The sequence below is a fragment of the Pseudophryne corroboree genome, chromosome 5 (assembly GCF_028390025.1).
Source record: "Pseudophryne corroboree isolate aPseCor3 chromosome 5, aPseCor3.hap2, whole genome shotgun sequence".
Taxonomy (NCBI): Eukaryota; Metazoa; Chordata; class Amphibia; order Anura; family Myobatrachidae; genus Pseudophryne; species Pseudophryne corroboree.
Genome location: NC_086448.1, coordinates 524,714,978 through 524,731,858, shown reverse-complemented (window position 1 = coordinate 524,731,858; position 16,881 = coordinate 524,714,978). Strand labels below are relative to the sequence as shown.

General features: G+C 47.0%; 1 long non-coding RNA gene across 2 annotated transcripts in view; it reads right to left on the bottom strand.

Annotated features, from left to right (window-relative positions):
- Window positions 1–646: 646 nt before the first annotated feature.
- LOC134929183 (uncharacterized) overlaps window positions 647–16,881 on the bottom strand; it is a 197,044-nt gene continuing 180,809 nt past the window's right edge. For both annotated transcript variants that reach the window (XR_010178356.1, XR_010178355.1), the window contains 5 exons: window positions 7,532–7,591; window positions 5,574–5,600; window positions 5,438–5,467; window positions 3,957–4,046; window positions 647–730 (listed from right to left, as the gene is read on the bottom strand). This is a non-coding gene — a long non-coding RNA (uncharacterized LOC134929183). The remainder of the gene's footprint in view (window positions 731–3,956; window positions 4,047–5,437; window positions 5,468–5,573; window positions 5,601–7,531; window positions 7,592–16,881) is intronic.

The following is a 16,881-nucleotide window of genomic DNA, read 5'->3' as shown; positions in this document are numbered from 1 at the left end:
CTGTTTCCGTTCTTCGTTCTGGTGTCCGTATGCACTAGTGTTCCAAATTAAAAATACAAAAACTAAAAATAATACAAAAAAAAGTGCATTACCCCCCAACCCCCCCATAAAAAAATATGAAAAAATGTTAAAGTTAATATTATATTGTTACTGTATTTGTGATGTTACCTTTTTATGAAAGTACCATACAGTACGTGTGATGTTGACTTTTTTATTACAATATGTGTGATGTTACATGTTGCTACTGATTTTGTCCCACGTCCTCTGCCATAAATAAAAAGTATTAATTAAAATAAACCTGATGTGTTGTCCAATTTTTGTATTCCCAACTGCCTCATACTGTATAGTGTACTCTATAAATTAGTACAACTATATGGGGAAAATTCAATTAAGGGTTGGAATAAAATTCCGGTAATGGATTATTGTCATTTGCTCTTATCCATTACCAGAATTTCACTTGAAACTGCAAGATAATTGAAGGATGTAGAGTATGCCTACTGTAGCTTATAGCTGACCTGAGATTCTGTCATACAGTATAGTACAGTAAGTAAGGCACAGTACTGTACCATGCAGTAAAAAATAAAAATATACAACGGAGTTCAATAAATATTTTTAATGAACAAATTAAAAAAATAAATAAATAAATACAGCAAAACAAAAAATGAATAAAACTGGTCCTCTATCATGTGGACCAATATACGAAGGGCCTGGAGGGCCATCAGCAGCTGTTCTGTGGGAAAAAAAGGACAGTATTACAACATAAATATACTGTACAGTGTAGTAGTGGTAATACAGTGCTCTATATTAGAAAATATGGATATTCACAATGTACTGTATTGTCACTACAGTAAATAGAACACTCCTGTATGCTGTAGAGGCAGGGCCGGCTCTAGGCATGTTCGAAGAGAGCGGCCGCGCAGGGCGCCACCCTTAATGGGCGCCGCGCGCTGGCGCCGCCATATTCGAACATGCAGCCGGCCCTGGTCACTGCAGGCGCTTGTGTGCACTGTACGCGCTGAGCGGCGCCGGTATCCAACGTCAGACGCCGGCGCCGGTATCTAATGTCAGACGCCGGCGCAGCGCACACAAGCGCCTTGGACGCTTCCTGGCCGGCCGCCCTCCCGCCCGGACCCGCCCGCCCGCGCCCGCACGCACGCCCGCCCGCCCGGACCCGGACAGCAGTAAGGATGGCACTGTGGGGGCATTTATCTGGCACTGGGGGCATTTGTCTGGCACTGGGGGCATTTGTCTGGCACTGTGGGGACATTTGTCTGGCACTGGGGGCATTTGTCTGGCACTGTGGGGACATTTATCTGGCACTGTGGGGGCATTTATCTGGCACTGTGGGGACATTTATCTGGCACTCTGGGGCGCACTGTGGGGGCATTTATCTGGCACTGTGGGGGCATTTATCTGGCACTGTGGGGACATTTGTCTGGCACTGGGGGCATTTGTCTGGCACTGGGGGCATTTATCTGGCACTGTGGGGACATTTATCTGGCACTGTGGGGCGCACTGTGGGGGCATTTATCTGGCACTGTGGGGACATTTATCTGGCACTGGGGGCATTTGTCTGGCACTGTGGGGACATTTATCTGGCACTGTGGGGCGCACTGTGGGGGCATTTATCTGGCACTGTGGGGACATTTGTCTGGCACTGGGGGCATTTATCTGGCACTGTGGGGACATTTATCTGGCACTGTGGGGACATTTATCTGGCACTGTGGGGCGCACTGTGGGGGCATTTATCTGGCACTGTGGGGACATTTATCTGGCACTGTGGGGGCATTTATCTGGCACTGTGGGGACATCTGTCTGGCACTGGGGGCATTTGGCACTGGGGGCATTTATCTGGCACTGTGGGGACATTTATCTGGCACTGTGGGGCGCACTGTGGGGGCATTTAACTGGCACTGTGGGGACATTTATCTGGCACTGGGGGCATTTGTCTGGCACTGTGGGGACATTTATCTGGCACTGTGGGGGCATTTGTCTGGCACTGTTGGGACATTTGTCTGGCACTGGGGACATTTGTCTGGCACTGGGGGCATTTGTCTGGCACTGGGGGCATTTATCTGGCACTGTGGGGGCATTTATCTGGCACTGTGGGGGCATTTATCTGGCACTGTGGGGACATTTATCTGGCACTGTGGGGCGCACTATGGGGGCATTTATCTGGCACTGTGGGGGCATTTGTCTGGCACTGTGGGGACATTTGTCTGGCACTGGGGGCATTTGTCTGGCACTGGGGGCATTTGTCTGGCACTGGGGGGACATTTATCTGGCACTGTGGGGCGCACTGTGGGGGCATTTATCTGGCACTGTGGGGACATTTATCTGGCACTGGGGGCATTTGTCTGGCACTGTGGGGACATTTATCTGGCACTGTGGGGCGCACTGTGGGGGCATTTATCTGGCACTGTGGGGACATTTGTCTGGCACTGTGGGCATTTATCTGGCACTGTGGGGACATTTATCTGGCACTGTGGGGACATTTATCTGGCACTGTGGGGCGCACTATGGGGACATTTATCTGGCACTGTGGGGGCATTTATCTGGCACTGTGGGGACATTTGTCTGGCACTGGGGGCATTTATCTGGCACTGGGGGCATTTATCTGGCACTGTGGGGACATTTATCTGGCACTGTGGGGCGCACTGTGGGGGCATTTATCTGGCACTGTGGGGACATTTATCTGGCACTGGGGGCATTTGTCTGGCACTGGGGGGACATTTATCTGGCACTGTGGGGGCATTTGTCTGGCACTGTTGGGACATTTGTCTGGCACTGGGGACATTTGTCTGGCACTGGGGACATTTGTCTGGCACTGGGGGCATTTGTCTGGCACTGGGGGTCATTTATCTGGCACTGGGGGCATTTATCTGGCACTGTGGGGCGCACTGTGGGGGCATTTATCTAGCACTGTGGGGACATTTATCTGGCACTGTGGGGACATTTATCATTTTATCTGGCACTGTGGGGACATTTATCTGGCACTGTGGGGCGCACTGTGGGGACATTTATCTGGCACTGTGGGGGCATTTATCTAGCACCGTGGGGGCATTTATCTAGCACTGTGGGGGCTTTTCTGTATCTACATATCTGGCACTGTGTGGCCATTTATGTATCTGGCATTGCTGGGGGGCATGTCATGTGTAGCTGGCACGGCTGGGGAGCATATCATGTAGTGTTCCCGCTAGGCGTCTGTGGCTAGGCAAAGTGTCTAACGTGCTCTGCCTGGCGTTAAGTGTCTAACGTGCTCTGCCTGGCGTAAAGTGTCTAACGTGCTCTGCCTGGCGCAAAGTGTCTAACGTGCTCTGCCTGGCGCAAAGTGTCTAACGTGCTCTGCCTGGCGCAAAGTGTCTAACGTGCTCTGCCTGGCGCAGTGTGTATTAACTGCACTACTGTGTGGTGTAATGCGAATTGCCACTATTATGTGGCCACGCACCTTCCCCACGAAGCAACGCCCCTAAATTTTTGCTGCGCGCCTTTGGCGCGCACTGTCCATGCTTTACCATGTAGGTAGATGAGCACCAAGCATTACAGTATGTACGTCATTTTGCCCTCCTAACTTAAAAATGTGCCCTCCCTGCCCTAAAAAGTGAACACTATCATGTAACTGGCACTGCTAGGGGGGCATATTGTGTGTAGCTGGCACTGCTGGGGGGCATATCATGTCTATCTGACACTATACTGGAGACATTGTGTGTAAGGAACACTACTGTGGCTGTTATGTGTGAGGGTGTGTGAAAATATATTTATTTATAGTCTAATAATATGAAGTTATGAGGCCACGCCCACTTTCCAATAGGTCACGCCCACTTTTCCTGGAGCGCGCGCGCCTTCGGTGCACGCATTGGGGGGGGAGGGGGCGCTTTTACATGTTTTCGCTCAGGGTGCTAGTAGGCCTGGAGCCGGCCCTGTGTAGAGGTACTGTAAGCATTGCTATAGTTTACCTCTAGTGTAATACTGTGGGCCAGGGTGCTGGGTGTCTGGCCCATGGTCCTTGTCTTGGCCCGGTCTGGGGCCCCCATAGATCACTGGCACTGTATTGGAGAAAAAAAACATTATTCGCATTCCAATACTATACAATTACTACTGTGTTGCTGTTATTCAGAATTGAAAGTACTGTACAAGTGTTTAGCTTCAACATGCCATAAATAAATGAGCAATGGAATAAAACACTGCAGTTCAAGTACAGATCATGGTAAATACTGTTTTGCATTTGTGCATTAATGGTCATGACATTTCAATAAGCTTCAGTATGGCAAAATCAGAGGGTTACTGTACTGTAGGTGGTGTTGTAGGGAGTACTATAAGTATAAATGATGGTGTACTGTAAGTAACAGTAGGAAAAGCACACCAGGTAAGAAGGCCCTGCTCATAAGATCTTATAATACTGTATGTTGGAGGTAAATCAGAAATGATTGCTGGGCTGATAATTTTGTACTGCTGTGTTCAGATATTCGCCCGTGCAAGTGTGCGAATGCATGTGTATGCTGAGTTGCGAAAATCCAGTGTGTGCAGTCTGTGCGCAGCCCAGGACTTACTCCTACTGTGTGATGAGAACAGGCTGATTGGGGACGGAGCTGACGTCAAACACCTTCCCTAAAAAAGCTTGGGTCCGCCCATGCGATCGAAATTTTCGCAGCAGACTGTCACCGGTCGGCAATGCCTATTGTTGTTTGGTGACGTGCGTGCACATTGCGGTGCATACGCATTCGCAATCTACTGTATTGCTGATCACCCACTGTGCGAAAATGCACAGCAGTGTTCAGGTCAGAATCACCCACACTGTACATTCGGGTTACATATGGTATCCTGGCGGACGGGATACCGGCTGTCTATATCACAACGCAGCGGACTTGGTGACTTGATTTGCTCGCCACAGGATCTATTTGCACTCTATGGGTGTCATGAACACCCACAAGTGGGAATAGATTTGTGGCGCAGGGATTATGCTATGGGCATTGTCATCTGTTGGGACTTTGGCGTCGGTATCCAGATCACTGTTACCCCAACAGCAGGCATTTACCTGCAACCCATACATGTTAAAGGGAATGAGCAGAAAGACAGAAAGGGATAGACCATCAGTATGGAAGAGAGGGGTAGGATGAAAGATGGCTGGGCCTTGAGAGCCTGTTTCAAATTTAATATACAGTACTGTAGAGTTGGAGAATTCCAGAGATACAGTACAGTACAGTACTGTAAGGAGCAGCTTGTGCTATATATTGGAGGTGGCAGTTTAAGGAAGAAATCAGTAGTCTGGATATGCAGCATGCATTTGTGGAGGGAAGAGGGTGTAAAAGGAGAGAATGTACTGTATGTTCTGTAATGTTATGTCAGAGGGTGTAAAGATGATCAGCTCGGTGTTAGACATGTTACGTACAGTAAGTTAGAGTACAGTACAGTGCATTATGTATTTCTGTCTTATTACCAGCTGTCTCCTCCACACGTTGGCGACGGACTGTATAAAGATAAAATACAGTTAGTCATATCAGTTTGACTTAAAACAATTTGGGAGAAAAAAAAAACTATAATTACAGTACTAAATATTGCTACTGTATATTTACCATAAATTTATTCTGGCCACTCCTCGTCTGTAGCAAAAAGAAAAAAAATAGTATTAGATACTGTATACAGTAAAAAGTGTAGTAACACTACATTAGTGTCCAGGCCCAGTGACAGGCGGGTAAGAAAGGGGATGCTTTTGACAGGCCCTGTGATTCCAAGGGGCCCCAGACCTTCAGAAAATTTGGGAGTGGCCCGTATGCTGCTGATTATGACTAAGGCAGCCAGTATAATCAAAGATCTTTGAGAGGGGGAGAAGCAAGAGAGAAATACAGTAGGAAGAGATAGACTCAGTGTCAGGGAGAGAGTGAGAGTGTCAGGGAGAGAGAGTGATGGAGAGAGAAACAGTGTCAGGGAGAGAGTGAGTGTCAGGGAGAGAGAGTGATGGAGAGAGACACAGTGTCAGGGAGAGAGTGAGAGTGTCAGGGAGAGAGAGTGATGGAGAGAGACACAGTGTCAGGGAGAGAGTGAGTGTCAGGGAGAGAGAGTGATGGAGAGAGACACAGTGTCAGGGAGAGAGTGAGTGTCAGGGGAGAGAGAGTGATGGAGAGAGACACAGTGTCAGGGAGAGAGTGAGTGTCAGGGAGAGAGGGTGATGGAGAGAGAAACAGTGGGCAGAGTTAATCGTAGTTTTGCACGGCTATGATCAGTTACTCAGTTACTGCCCTGCCGCACAAGTACAAAAGCATTGCACAGAGGGGATGCTTTTGTACTTGACAAGTAGCTCCCTACTAGCGCAGCTCCAGTACGCTGGCAGGGAGCTACTCGTCGCTGTGAGGGTTGCAAGAGCTGCGTGTGACATCATGCAGCCACCGCAGCCCGCCCCACACACGCCTGTGTTGCCCGGACTGTGACCCTAAAACGGCGGGCAAATGACGGCGGCCTGCTCCCTCCCACCCAGCGACCGCCTCTGCCTGTCAGTCAGGTAGAGGCGATCACAGTGCTGAGATGGCCGTCGGCTGTCTGGCAATGGGCCGGCGCACTGCAGCGCAGGCGCAGTTCAGACCTGATCGGCTGCTGTTCGAAAAAGCACAGCACCGATCAGGTCTGAATTAGGCCCAGTGTCAGGTACAGTATAGAGTGTCAGAGAGAGAGAGAGGGAGAGTCAGAAGGAGGGAGGGTTGGTGGGACAGATACTATACACAGTGTCAAGGAAAGAGAGAGGTGGAGACAGTAGCCGGGGCAGATTTAGGGGTGAGGGCACCCCTATGCACAACAGTAACCGCTGCCCCTGCCTGCCTAATTTTACTATTTTTTTTACTATTTTTATTGATTGGTTATAAGTTTTCATTTGATGATAGTCAATTTACTGTAATAGAATAATAAAAAAAACTATGACTTTTTAAATTGTGAATTACTGTATTTATACATATTTACTAAGTACCGTAGGGCAGCTTACAGGGAAAGTACTGTACAGTATGTGCATGTGCTACCCATTTACACTACATTGAAGATGGCATATTGTACAGTACAGGTCATTTTTGGAATGACAGTATCAGCATAAGCATCCAACTGCAGCCCCCAAACAGATGCCACCCCTAGGTACAGTACGTGCCTCTCGTGCCTAATGAGAAATTCACCACTGACAGTAGCTAGAGAGAGAGCTGAATGGAGAGACAGTGTCAGGGAGAGAGAGAGACACAGGTAAATTTAGTAAGATGGGAGGTTTTTTTAGAACCGGTGATGTTGCCCATAGCAACCAATCAAATTCTACCTACAGCATTATCGTCTGTTAAAGTAGCTAGATAAGTGTTAATTACTGTGGAATGTTATCGGTTGCTACTGTATGGGCAACATCACCAGTTCAAAAAAAACACCCATCTAAAGTCCCCCATCCACTATTCTGATTTGTGCAATTTTCATCCGATTTCTACGAATCTGCCAGGAAAATCTGATGTAAAAGTGTCACTTCGGACGGCTACTCCGATCGCATCAGACCAATGTCAGTAATAATTCTTACCACTAAATGCCGCCTCATCATCATCCTCCTCCTCCTCCGTGGCCTGTTCCAGAATAGGGCCTGTGAAAAAAAATAATAATGAAATAATGTACTTTTTTCAACACAATACTGTACATAGAAACATAGAAACATAGAATTTGACGGCAGATACTCTTAGAACCACTTGGCCCATCTAGTCTGCCCTCATTTTTTTACCATATTTTTATCTCAAACCTTATTTGACCCTTATTTCTTTTTAAGGATATCCTTATGTCTATCCCATGCATGTTTAAATAGCTCTACTGTCTTAGCCTGTACCACCTCTGATGGGAGGCTATTCCACTCGTCTACTACCCTCTCTGTGAAGTAATCTTTCTTCAAGTTTCCCCTGAACACCCCCCCCCCCCCCTTGCTTCTCTTCATTTGGAGAATGTTTCCCTCCTGGACTTTGAAACCCTTGATACTGTACCTGTACTGTATATTTGAAGTGTCTAGTATGTTCCCCCTTTCCCTTCTCTGCTCCAAACTACTGTATACATATTGAGATTTTTTTAGTCTTCTGGGTATGTTTTGTGATGTAGGCCATCACAATACAGTACAGTACATGAAACTTTCAATTGCATCCCCACTGCAAAGTCCACACATGCTGGACAGTATCCTCATGTCTTCAGTACAGTATCAATGGCTTTTTCCCTATAGACTGTAAGCTTGCGAGCAGGTCCTCCCCACCTCCATGACTGTCTGTTATTACCCACTACTGTACATACAGTACTGTTACTACTGTAAGTAAAACACAGCAGAATAAAAATTAACCCCCCACACACACACACCAACTACTGTACTCCCCAAAAGCTAAAATATGCATTCAGTACAGCACATTATTTACTAGAGATGAGCGCCGGAAATTTTTCGGGTTTTGTGTTTTGGTTTTGGGTTCGGTTCCGCGGCCGTGTTTTGGGTTCGACCGCGTTTTGGCAAAACCTCACCGAATTTTTTTTGTCGGATTCGGGTGTGTTTTGGATTCGGGTGTTTTTTTCCAAAAAACCTAAAAAACAGCTTAAATCATAGAATTTGGCGGTCATTTTGATCCCAAAGTATTATTAACCTCAAAAACCATAATTTCCACTCATTTTCAGTCTATTCTGAATACCTCACACCTCACAATATTATTTTTAGTCCTAAAATTTGCACCGAGGTCGCTGTGTGAGTAAGATAAGCGACCCTAGTGGCCGACACAAACACCGGGCCCATCTAGGAGTGGCACTGCAGTGTCACGCAGGATGGCCCTTCCAAAAAACCCTCCCCAAATAGCACATGACGCAAAGAAAAAAAGAGGCGCAATGAGGTAGCTGTGTGAGTAAGATTAGCGACCCTAGTGGCCGACACAAACACCGGGCCCATCTAGGAGTGGCACTGCAGTGTCACGCAGGATGTCCCTTCCAAAAAACCCTCCCCAAACAGCACATGACGCAAAGAAAAAAAGAGGCGCAATGAGGTAGCTGTGTGAGTAAGATAAGCGACCCTAGTGGCCGACACAAACACCGGGCCCATCTAGGAGTGGCACTGCAGTGTCACGCAGGATGTCCCTTCCAAAAAACCCTCCCCAAACAGCACATGACGCAAAGAAAAAAAGAGGCGCAATGAGGTAGCTGTGTGAGTAAGATAAGCGACCCTAGTGGCCGACACAAACACCGGGCCCATCTAGGAGTGGCACTGCAGTGTCACGCAGGATGTCCCTTCCAAAAAACCCTCCCCAAACAGCACATGACGCAAAGAAAAAGAAAAGAAAAAAGAGGTGCAAGATGGAATTGTCCTTGGGCCCTCCCACCCACCCTTATGTTGTATAAACAAAACAGGACATGCACACTTTAACCAACCCATCATTTCAGTGACAGGGTCTGCCACACGACTGTGACTGATATGACGGGTTGGTTTGGACCCCCCCCAAAAAAGAAGCAATTAATCTCTCCTTGCACAAACTGGCTCTACAGAGGCAAGATGTCCACCTCATCATCACCCTCCGATATATCACCGTGTACATCCCCCTCCTCACAGATTATCAATTCGTCCCCACTGGAATCCACCATCTCAGCTCCCTGTGTACTTTGTGGAGGCAATTGCTGCTGGTCAATGTCTCCGCGGAGGAATTGATTATAATTCATTTTAATGAACATCATCTTCTCCACATTTTCTGGATGTAACCTCGTACGCCGATTGCTGACAAGGTGAGCGGCGGCACTAAACACTCTTTCGGAGTACACACTTGTGGGAGGGCAACTTAGGTAGAATAAAGCCAGTTTGTGCAAGGGCCTCCAAATTGCCTCTTTTTCCTGCCAGTATAAGTACGGACTGTGTGACGTGCCTACTTGGATGCGGTCACTCATATAATCCTCCACCATTCTATCAATGTTGAGAGAATCATATGCAGTGACAGTAGACGACATGTCCGTAATCGTTGTCAGGTCCTTCAGTCCGGACCAGATGTCAGCATCAGCAGTCGCTCCAGACTGCCCTGCATCACCGCCAGCGGGTGGGCTCGGAATTCTGAGCCTTTTCCTCGCACCCCCAGTTGCGGGAGAATGTGAAGGAGGAGATGTTGACAGGTCGCGTTCCGCTTGACTTGACAATTTTGTCACCAGCAGGTCTTTCAACCCCAGCAGACTTGTGTCTGCCGGAAAGAGAGATCCAAGGTAGGCTTTAAATCTAGGATCGAGCACGGTGGCCAAAATGTAGTGCTCTGATTTCAACAGATTGACCACCCGTGAATCCTTGTTAAGCGAATTAAGGGCTCCATCCACAAGTCCCACATGCCTAGCGGAATCGCTCCGTGTTAGCTCCTCCTTCAATGTCTCCAGCTTCTTCTGCAAAAGCCTGATGAGGGGAATGACCTGACTCAGGCTGGCAGTGTCTGAACTGACTTCACGTGTGGCAAGTTCAAAGGGCATCAGAACCTTGCACAACGTTGAAATCATTCTCCACTGCGCTTGAGACAGGTGCATTCCACCTACTATATCGTGCTCAATTGTATAGGCTTGAATGGCCTTTTGCTGCTCCTCCAACCTCTGAAGCATATAGAGGGTTGAATTCCACCTCGTTACCACTTCTTGCTTCAGATGATGGCAGGGCAGGTTCAGTAGTTTTTGGTGGTGCTCCAGTCTTCTGTACGTGGTGCCTGTACGCCGAAAGTGTCCCGCAATTCTTCTGGCCACCGACAGCATCTCTTGCACGCCCCTGTCGTTTTTTTAAAAATTCTGCATCACCAAATTCAAGGTATGTGCAAAACATGGGACGTGCTGGAATTTGCCCATATTTAATGCACACACAATATTGCTGGCGTTGTCCGATGCCACAAATCCACAGGAGAGTCCAATTGGGGTAAGCCATTCCGCGATGATCTTCCTCAGTTGCCGTAAGAGGTTTTCAGCTGTGTGCGTATTCTGGAAAGCGGTGATACAAAGCGTAGCATGCCTAGGAAAGAGTTGGCGTTTGCGAGATGCTGCTACTGGTGCCGCCGCTGCTGTTCTTGCGGCGGGAGTCCATACATCTACCCAGTGGGCTGTCACAGTCATATAGTCCTGACCCTGCCCTGCTCCACTTGTCCACATGTCCGTGGTTAAGTGGACATTGGGTACAACTGCATTTTTTAGGACACTGGTGAGTCTTTTTCTGACGTCCGTGTACATTCTCGGTATCGCCTGCCTAGAGAAGTGGAACCTAGATGGTATTTGGTAACGGGGGCACACTGCCTCAATAAATTGTCTAGTTCCCTGTGAACTAACGGCGGATACCGGACGCACGTCTAACACCAACATAGTTGTCAAGGCCTCAGTTATCCGCTTTGCAGCAGGATGACTGCTGTGATATTTCATCTTCCTCGCAAATGACTGTTGAACAGTCAATTGCTTACTGGAAGTAGTACAAGTGGGCTTACGACTTCCCCTCTGGGATGACCATCGACTCCCAGCAGCAACAACAGCAGCGCCAGCAGCAGTAGGCGTTACACGCAAGGATGCATCGGAGGAATCCCAGGCAGGAGAGGACTCGTCATAATTGCCAGTGACATGGCCTGCAGGACTATTGGCATTCCTGGGGAAGGAGGAAATTGACACTGAGGGAGTTGGTGGGGTGGTTTGCGTGAGCTTGGTTACAAGAGGAAGGGATTTACTGGTCAGTGGACTGCTTCCGCTGTCACCCAAAGTTTTTGAACTTGTCACTGACTTATTATGAATGCGCTGCAGGTGACGTATAAGGGAGGATGTTCCGAGGTGGTTAACGTCCTTACCCCTACTTATTACAGCTTGACAAAGGGAACACACGGCTTGACACCTGTTGTCCGCATTTCTGGTGAAATACTTCCACACCGAAGAGCTGATTTTTTTGGTATTTTCACCAGGCATGTCAACGGCCATATTCCTACCACGGACAACAGGTGTCTCCCCGGGTGCCTGACTTAAACAAACCACCTCACCATCAGAATCCTCCTGGTCAATTTCCTCCCCAGCGCCAGCAACACCCATATCCTCCTCATCCTGGTGTACTTCAACACTGACATCTTCAATCTGACTATCAGGAACTGGACTGCGGGTGCTCCTTCCATCACTTGCAGGGGGCGTGCAAATGGTGGAAGGCGCATGCTCTTCACGTCCAGTGTTGGGAAGGTCAGGCATCGCAACCGACACAATTGGAGTCGGACTCTCCTTGTGGATTTGGGATTTCGAAGAACGCACAGTTCTTTGCGGTGCTACTGCTTTTGCCAGCTTTAGTCTTTTCATTTTTCTAGCGAGAGGCTGAGTGCTTCCATCCTCATGTGAAGCTGAACCACTAGCCATGAACATAGGCCAGGGCCTCAGCCGTTCCTTGCCACTCCGTGTGGTAAATGGCATATTGGCAAGTTTACGCTTCTCCTCCGACAATTTTATTTTAGGTTTTGGTGTCCTTTTTTTACTGATATTTGGTGTTTTGGATTTGACATGCTCTGTACTATGACATTGGGCATCGGCCTTGGCAGACGACGTTGCTGGCATTTCATCGTCTCGGCCATGACTAGTGGCAGCAGCTTCAGCACGAGGTGGAAGTGGATCTTGATCTTTCCCTAATTTTGGAACCTCAACATTTTTGTTCTCCATATTTTAATAGGCACAACTAAAAGGCACCTCAGGTAAACAATGGAGATGGATGGATTGGATACTAGTATACAATTATGGACGGGCTGCCGAGTGCCGACACAGAGGTAGCCACAGCCGTGAACTACCGCACTGTACTGTGTCTGCTGCTAATATATAGACTGGTTGATAAAGAGATAGTATACTCGTAACTAGTATGTATGTATAAAGAAAGAAAAAAAAACCACGGTTAGGTGGTATATACAATTATGGACGGGCTGCCGAGTGCCGACACAGAGGTAGCCACAGCCGTGAACTACCGCACTGTACTGTGTCTGCTGCTAATATATAGACTGGTTGATAAAGAGATAGTATACTCGTAACTAGTATGTATGTATAAAGAAAGAAAAAAAAACCACGGTTAGGTGGTATATACAATTATGGACGGGCTGCCGAGTGCCGACACAGAGGTAGCCACAGCCGTGAACTACCGCACTGTACTGTGTCTGCTGCTAATATAGACTGGTTGATAAAGAGATAGTATACTCGTAACTAGTATGTATGTATAAAGAAAGAAAAAAAAAACACGGTTAGGTGGTATATACAATTATGGACGGGCTGCCGAGTGCCGACACAGAGGTAGCCACAGCCGTGAACTACCGCACTGTACTGTGTCTGCTGCTAATATAGACTGGTTGATAAAGAGATAGTATACTCGTAACTAGTATGACTATAAAGAAAGAAAAAAAAACCACGGTTAGGTGGTATATACAATTATGGACGGGCTGCCGAGTGCCGACACAGAGGTAGCCACAGCCGTGAACTACCGCACTGTACTGTGTCTGCTGCTAATATATAGACTGGTTGATAAAGAGATAGTATACTCGTAACTAGTATGTATGTATAAAGAAAGAAAAAAAAAACACGGTTAGGTGGTATATACAATTATGGACGGGCTGCCGAGTGCCGACACAGAGGTAGCCACAGCCGTGAACTACCGCACTGTACTGTGTCTGCTGCTAATATAGACTGGTTGATAAAGAGATAGTATACTCGTAACTAGTATGACTATAAAGAAAGAAAAAAAAAACACGGTTAGGTGGTATATACAATTATGGACGGGCTGCCGAGTGCCGACACAGAGGTAGCCACAGCCGTGAACTACCGCACTGTACTGTGTCTGCTGCTAATATATAGACTGGTTGATAAAGAGATAGTATACTCGTAACTAGTATGTATGTATAAAGAAAGAAAAAAAAACCACGGTTAGGTGGTATATACAATTATGGACGGGCTGCCGAGTGCCGACACAGAGGTAGCCACAGCCGTGAACTACCGCACTGTACTGTGTCTGCTGCTAATATAGACTGGTTGATAAAGAGATAGTATACTCGTAACTAGTATGTATGTATAAAGAAAGAAAAAAAAACCACGGTTAGGTGGTATATACAATTATGGACGGGCTGCCGAGTGCCGACACAGAGGTAGCCACAGCCGTGAACTACCGCACTGTACTGTGTCTGCTGCTAATATATAGACTGGTTGATAAAGAGATAGTATACTCGTAACTAGTATGTATGTATAAAGAAAGAAAAAAAAACCACGGTTAGGTGGTATATACAATTATGGACGGGCTGCCGAGTGCCGACACAGAGGTAGCCACAGCCGTGAACTACCGCACTGTACTGTGTCTGCTGCTAATATATAGACTGGTTGATAAAGAGATAGTATACTCGTAACTAGTATGTATGTATAAAGAAAGAAAAAAAAACCACGGTTAGGTGGTATATACAATTATGGACGGGCTGCCGAGTGCCGACACAGAGGTAGCCACAGCCGTGAACTACCGCACTGTACTGTGTCTGCTGCTAATATAGACTGGTTGATAAAGAGATAGTATACTCGTAACTAGTATGTATGTATAAAGAAAGAAAAAAAAAACACGGTTAGGTGGTATATACAATTATGGACGGGCTGCCGAGTGCCGACACAGAGGTAGCCACAGCCGTGAACTACCGCACTGTACTGTGTCTGCTGCTAATATAGACTGGTTGATAAAGAGATAGTATACTCGTAACTAGTATGACTATAAAGAAAGAAAAAAAAACCACGGTTAGGTGGTATATACAATTATGGACGGGCTGCCGAGTGCCGACACAGAGGTAGCCACAGCCGTGAACTACCGCACTGTACTGTGTCTGCTGCTAATATAGACTGGTTGATAAAGAGATAGTATACTACTAATATTATATATACTGGTGGTCAGGTCACTGGTCACTAGTCACACTGGCAGTGGCACTCCTGCAGCAAAAGTGTGCACTGTTTAATTTTAATATAATATTATGTACTCCTGGCTCCTGCTATAACCTATAACTGGCACTGCAGTGCTCCCCAGTCTCCCCCACAATTATAAGCTGTGTGAGCTGAGCACAGTCAGATATATATATACATTGATGCAGCACACTGGGCTGAGCAGTGCACACAGATATGGTATGTGACTGAGTCACTGTGTGTATCGTTTTTTTCAGGCAGAGAACGGATATATTAAATAAAACAAACAACTGCACTGTCTGGTGGTCACTGTGGTCGTCAGTCACTAAACTCTGCACTCTCTTCTACAGTATCACAGCCTCAGGTCAATCTCTCTCTCTCTCTCTCAACCCTAATCTAAATGGAGAGGACGCCAGCCACGTCCTCTCCCTATCAATCTCAATGCACGTGTGAAAATGGCGGCGACGCGCGGCTCCTTATATAGAATCCGAGTCTCGCGATAGAATCCGAGCCTCGCGAGAATCCGACAGCGTCATGATGACGTTCGGGCGCTCTCGGGTTAACCGAGCAAGGCGGGAAGATCCGAGTCGCTCGGACCCGTGAAAAAAAACATGAAGTTCGGGCGGGTTCGGATTCAGAGAAACCGAACCCGCTCATCTCTATTATTTACACTGTCTACAGTACTGTATTTCTATTTCCAAATTGTACTGGACTGGACTTACTTGCTGGGAGTAGTGTGGTGGGGGACAGAGGCTGCTGATCCTCCTCCTCCACGGCCGGTGGCAGTGTAGGGCCCGTGAAAACAAAAATGAATGACAAAAAAGGTTCATTCCATGAAATACTCTTTTTGACACAATACCGTACAGTACATGAAACTTTCAATTGCATCCCCACTGCAAAGTCCACACATGCTGGACAGTATCCTCATGTCTTCGGTACAGTATCAATGTCTTTTCCCCTATGGACCGTAAGCTTGCGAGCAGGGTTAGGGTTACAGCTTGGTCCCGCCAGCAAATGAGGAGTCGGAGCACCTCCATTGAATAGGGATGGTCTCTGGCAGCCATAATACAGTACTGTATACCGTAATCACATTGAGCTTCTCAGACGTCGTGCATCTCAGACGTCATGCTTCCCAGATGGCGTGCGCTACAGACGGCGTGCATCCCAGGTTGTTCATCTTGCGCCCAGGACGTCAGTTCCCCTTGGTTTTGATTATGCCTTGTCTTTGAACATGGTATTTAGCCACCACCTCCCCCTGCCCCAATCCCACTCCCCCCTTCCCCCCTGGGAGCCTACACAGTTCATACAGTAGACAATACTACAGTATACTGTATATGAAAATCATGTAGAGAACTGCAGTCACTTTGATAGGTGTGTAAATGGTACAGTAGCAGTGATCCCTTCTCATAAAGTACAACACAGTTTCTTTATCGCCGATGATCTACAGTACTGTGTTGCATGAACAGTTAATTGTGTCAGGATACACTCATTTATATTTACAGTACTGTTATGTCTACAGGTGCTTATTACCGCTGTGTATTTTAGATAGCGGGATCAGACACTCCTGCAGATTTACCCTGATTTAACACAATGACACAGTTTACTGTATATGAAAATCAGATAGAGAACTGCAGTCGCTTTGATAGGTGTGTAAATGGTACAGTAGCAGTGATCCCTTCTCATAAACTACAACACAGATTATCTATCGCAAATGATCTACAGTACTGTGTTGCTCAAACAGTTAATTGCATCAGGATACACTCATTTATATTTACTGGTTCAGTATGTCTATGGGTGCTCATTACCGCTGTGCATTTTAGATAGCGGAATCAGACACTCCTGCAGATTTACCCTGATTTATGTGAAACCTGTGTGCACCCTTCCTTTGAATTTATTACAATGGATTACAAAGAATTGTTTTTATCATGGGCGGCAGCCATTTTGTCAACTTGCTATGTGATCGAGTCCGGTGTATCGTAATATGCATAGAGCTCGCCT